The 5,838-nt window shown below is 41.8% G+C and overlaps 1 pseudogene; it reads right to left on the bottom strand.

Moving 5' to 3' along the window:
* Positions 1–744: 744 nt before the first annotated feature.
* LOC105510602 lies at positions 745–2,762 on the bottom strand (annotated as a pseudogene).
* Between the last annotated feature and the right edge of the window lie 3,076 nt (positions 2,763–5,838).

Here is a 5,838-nt window from a genome sequence, read left to right as displayed (position 1 = left end):
AGGAGCATCACCATTCTTTCTGTCTTTTTAAAGTCTTTGCTATGGTACCAAACGAAGAAATGTGGTGTATTGCACCTCTGTTGATGGAAATGAGGCTCAACCATCTCAGTTTTACCCTTTTCCTACACCCTACCTGTTAAATGTTGTGATAGCTAGTGACACTTTATACAAAACGCCTGAGAAAGGCTCATTGCTTTAAAATCAAAAATCTATAAAAGCAATGCCACCCTAATCCTAAGGTGCTTCTTAGGTATTTCCCAAATCTTTTTGCTCTCTTATACTGCAGCATTTTCAGGAGGAGTCATGAGATACTGTCAAGGTTCACGAAACAACTAAAAACAAAAAATAACCTTAGACTCCTTTCTGCATTACCACCAGCTGCCCGATACATTAGGTCACCTTTTACAGGAGTTGACACAGCAACCCACGCCACAAAAATCTTCACATAGCAAGAAGGAAAGGTACAAAAAGAATTATATTAAAACAATAACATACATTTGTGTGTACATGGGGATATTTGAAATATTATGTAATCACAAGAAAGACCAGAGATTTCTTGCTTTGCCCTTAGGTGACCAATAAATTTAAAGCCTGTTTTATATCCCAAAAATAAAAAAGAGACTTGATAGAAGTAACAGTGCTCAGTACTTGCAACCCAAGTCAATTTATACAAACCTTGTATAAATTCAAGGGGGAAAATTCATTTTAGGGCGAAGTTATTCAAGACGAAAGACAGACGTGTCTTCAGTGAGAGAATTGTCTGCTGTCAGATGATTTCTTGCTTATGTGTATAAAGATTTTGGACTTATAAACTTTCTGGGTTTTCTGGTAGCCAGATTCACCACCGCATCCTCACTTTTTCTGCTTGCCTTCATTGCTGTTGATCTTCAGATCAACAAATGGAGGCACTTTGAAACCAAATGACAGAGCAACTTGAGGCAAATTTAAGTTACTAACATTAAAGATCTGTTTCAGAGAAAGGAAATTATAGGCTCGTGTGTATGACTTATATGCTTCCAGGGCTGACTTAGGAAGAAAGTAGTTCTTTTCAATCAATTCCTCAAGCTGAGACTGAATGTCAGAAATTTTAGACCAGGAAAAGTCAAATTCACTTAATGGAACCTTGGATTGTTTCAAGTAGTGAAGGAACCCCATTTCTTCTGGTCACAAAATGAGCAAGGCGTGCCCTCTCTCATTTAGACCTCTGGCTGTTCTGCTTACATGATGAATATATTCCTTAAGGTCATCCAGAGGGTCATGCTGAACAATCCAGTCAACTTCAGGAATGTCCAGTCCTCTTGCTGCCACATCTGTACACAATAAAGTGTTCCTGAATCTGCATTGCAGAACTGGAAGAATATGGTTATGCACTTATTTTGCTTTTGCTTTCCATGAATGGCCAAGGTGAGCAAATTCTTGTAGTTTAGCAACTCATAGTGGTATTTCACAGACATACAAGATGAAAAGAAGACCATAACCTTCTTCTTTCGGTTCTTCTTAAGGACTGTAAAGGGCAGAAGGAAGCTTTTTTCAGAGACACAAACACCGTATCCCTGCTCAAGATCATCCACTATTGCATTAGCCTTATCATCATAAATGCCAACATACAATGGCTCCTTTTTTCAGAGAAATCCTTGCTAGGTCTTCAACTTTTTGAGTTTGGGTGGCAGAGAAGAGCATAGCCTGCCTGCATGTTGACAAAAGTTTAATAATTGGCTTTAATTCCTCTTCAAACCCAGCATCCAAGATTTGATCAACTTCATCAATAACCAGACACTGTAGGCTTTTATACATAAACCCTGGTGTATTCTGCATATGGTCAAGCAGACAGCTTGGTGTGGCCACAATGATGTTGATTCCATTAGCAAGTTTCTGTGCTTCAGCAGGTCTGTTACCGCCACCCGTTATCAACCCACTGGTATGCATGTGGTGAGTCATTAGCTCCTTACGAACACCAAAAGTTTGCATGGCTAGTTCTCTAGTAGGAGAGAGAATAAGGACCCCCGTTCTATTCGTGGACATGAACTTTAACTTAACAATGAGTTCAACTGCAGGGATGAGAAAAACCAAGGTTTACCACTGCCTGTTTTTGCAGCTGCTAGAAGATCCCTGCCTTCCAGGAGTGGTCTGATACTTTTATGCTGAATTTCAGTCGTGTTCGTAAAGCCCATTTCTTTTATTGCCTTCAAAGTGTTTTCACTGACACGATTAGATAGAGAAGCAAATGAAGTATCCTCAAAAGCTCCTGTTAGTCCCAGGAGCAGGCTGGGCACCTCACTGTCATCTTCCTCATTATCTGGCTTCTCCACATTATTTTCTGTTTCTTTGGCAGTCTCGACACTTTCTTCTTTAGATTCCCCTTTGTTTTCAGTTTTTGCCTTTTTTTTTCTATCAGGCCCAGCATCATTCACCATTTTTCTCCTTTTCTTCTTCTTTTTCTTTTTCGATTCTGAATTGAGAGACTGCATTGCTGTCTCTCCATTTGTTAATACAGTGGATTTCTGGGGAGATTTTTGAACTTGTACATGTTTCACTGTTTCTTGAGACACATCTCCATCTTGAGCTTCTGATAACCCCACATTCACAGGATGTTTTGATTTTTTTAACCTTTCCACCTCCCATTGTTTCTTCAGACACATCTCCATTTTGAGTTTCTGATAGGGTCAGATTTGAGGCCCCTGGCAACTTTAGGTTCTGGTGTGCATTTTGAGGTTTCGCTTCTCGATCTTCTTGTCCAGGAGTTTCATCAGCAGGTGAGACATGCTGTCCATGAATTGCCTAGACCGCAGAGCCACACAGTACAGCTACTCAGCTCTAGGGGCTGACATTGTACACGGTTTCTTAATACCTCACTCTCATTCAGGGAGTCACTAACCAAAGGCAACACTAGAACAGATTGGGCATTTTTATTTTCAGGATATTCCCATCATCCTGACCAAGTTCACTAAGTTATAGGGCAAGACAGATCTTAACTTTCTACATGAGAAGTGCTCAGAGACTAGGGTGGGGGCAGGTAGGGGACTTGCCAAATCTCCACAGCAAGCAAATCATTTGTGCTTTCACTGTCTATTTATCTGGGTTGTCTTGGAGACACTGATGAAACTCTAGAGGGACTGTTGAGGACTCCCCAGCCAAGCTGTGGCTGCTGCTTTAGAGAAAAGCAGCCTACTCCATTCACATGCCAAAGGCATTCAGATAGAGTGCTATTATTCAAAATATCAGCTTTTTCCTTTGAGCTTTGTTTACCTTATCACCATGCCCCGCCACACACACACATAAACTCCCCAAATCATAGACTCTCAGATTCAGACGAGGCCCTTAAGATGAAGAGAACAGCTATCCGTGGTTTTAATACACTCTCTAATGTAACCTCCAGAATGAGAATGCTAACATTTATAGGGTTCCTGATAGATGCCAGGCATTTAATGCATATACATATACTTTATTGATATTATTGCATATCCTTACAACTACTTAGCTCAATCTTCCCCTCCTTTCTGTGGACAAGAAAACTGGGAGTCAGAAACATCCTGTGGCTTCCACAAGGCACACAGTTAGTAAGCATTAGAATGAGATACAAACACATAGAAACTCCAAGGTCTGTGTTCCTTCACTAAGTCTAAGACCCCACTGCCCACCAAGGGGCTGAGTGAAAATCGCTGTCCTTGAAGGTTTTGCCCATTGGTTGTGTGCCTGGCTCCCGGAGGCCTCAGAGCTCTGGGGGAATTACTGTTATTCAGGCCAGTCCTCCAGGAGTGAGGATGGATCCAGGTGTCTCCCCATGATGAGCACTTCTCCCTGCAGGGTGAGGACAGCAGAGTGTGAGGTGAGGGGAGATAGCCACCAATACATGCAGATGGTACATGCAGTTGATTATCTGGTGGCTGCAAAAGTGGGAGAGAAATAGCTTTGTCTTTTGAGATCTATGATTCTGAAGTGTGTACCTGAAAAAGCTGCTCGTCTCTGTTCCTCGGCTTCTGAGAGGAGAGTCTTTTTGGGAGGAAGACAGATAGGTTTGTACAGGATGGACTGGGAATACCTCCTGCCCTCCGTGCCTGCACCTCTGACTACCAGAGCCACAAATACCTATCATTTTCCTTCCCTCCCTCCCTTCCTTCCTTCCTTTCTTCCTTCCTGCCTGCCTGCCTTCCTTCCTTCCTTCCCTCCCTCCCTTCCTCCCTCCTTGCTTCCTTCCTTCCTTCCCTCTCTTCCTTCCTCCCTCCTTGCTTCCTTCCTTCCTTCCCTCTCTTCCTTCCTCCCTCCTTGCTTCCTTCCTTCCTTCCCTCTCTCCCTCCTCTCTTCCTTCCTTCCTTTCTTTTTCTTTTTCCATCCTTCCTTTCTTCCTTCCTTCTTTCTCTCTCTCTCTTTCTTCTTTTTTGTTTTGTTCTTTCCTCTTTCTCCCCATTTCACACAGCATCGCATTGGAGGACAAATTCCAGTGAACTTGGAATCTACAAGTCTGGGTTCAGGTGTAGTTTTAAGATTCACCATTGGGGTGATCTTCGCTAAGTTACTGCAGCTTCTTGAGTCTCAGTCACCTCCCTTCCGGAAGGAGGATTACAATGACCACAGCACCCAGTGGTAATTATTGAACTAGAGGAGGAAGTACTCTGGAACCATAGAGGCTTTGAAACACAAGGGACGATTATTTCCTCAGTGGAAGGAAAGGGAATTACCACAGTCCCAGGCTTATTTCAGGGGTTCTCTGAACATGCTCAAACATTATCTCACACAATCCATGAGCCTGGCCTGCTGTGAGGGCTTGAAAAGACGTCGCCTGAGGCTTTCATTTACCGTTTAGTCATGAAGAGGGAGGACAGGACCTGGGAACACTGTTTTGGGTAGTAGTATTGAAAGACTTCCATTCATCTTGTGTGGACAGAAACACATTAGGTAAGTTATTAAACTAAATAAATGTAAGTAATGATACATCCATTCAGTAAGTTACCATGCAGCTATAGAAAATGATGTTGTAGAATATTTAATGACAGAGAAAGGTCATCCCAATATTTTTAAGTGAAATAAGCTGGTCACAAAACAGAATATACATTATAATCCTTTTGCAAACAACATAGGCTTACATGGGGAAGGATATATCCCAACCTGTTTGCTTTTGCTATCTCTAGTCAATAGAACTGTGAGTGAATGTTACTTCTTTCTGCTTGTTGGTATTTTTTTCAATTTTCTACAATAAAGATATATTGCCTTTTTAATAAAAATATTTTTAACATAAATAAGTTCAAAGAAGTCCAAATCAGCTTATTCACTCGTTTCTCACATCCAGAGCTTTGTGCTCAGCCCAATTACCTTCTTTCGGTTTATCCACTCTCTAGCAGCTACGTGGCTGCATGTCTTATAAATAAACAACATCCTTACCCATGAATTCTAACAGATCCAGCCCTATCTCGGTGTCTGCTGGGAAGTAAATCACTCCCCTGGAAATCACTATCTGCAGACAGTTCGTACATAGGCAGCGTCAACAACTCTACACAGGGCTGGTTTTGAAGGCTGGTAGAAATTCTCAGCCACATTTATAATGCACATATGGATAGATTTCCATGGGAGCAAAGGCGATTAGTAATCATTCTTTACAATGCACATATTTGTGCATGCATAGGTATTTACACTTGGCAAATTATGAATTCACAGTGGCTATTAATATAGATGTAATCTACATAGAGTGATGGAAGTGGAGTTTAGAAGGCGGCAAGTAGACTGAGAATAAAATACTTGCTCTGGCTATCCTCTGCAACTTGTTCAAGGCCAGTTAGCTGCACGTATCTCAGTTTACTCAGCCATGTGGGAGCCATGCTTGGTTTGGTGATGCCAGCAAAAACC

The sequence above is a fragment of the Colobus angolensis genome, unplaced genomic scaffold (genome assembly GCF_000951035.1).
Source record: "Colobus angolensis palliatus isolate OR3802 unplaced genomic scaffold, Cang.pa_1.0 Scaffold19, whole genome shotgun sequence".
Taxonomy (NCBI): Eukaryota; Metazoa; Chordata; class Mammalia; order Primates; family Cercopithecidae; genus Colobus; species Colobus angolensis.
This window is presented reverse-complemented; position numbering and strand designations above follow the sequence as displayed.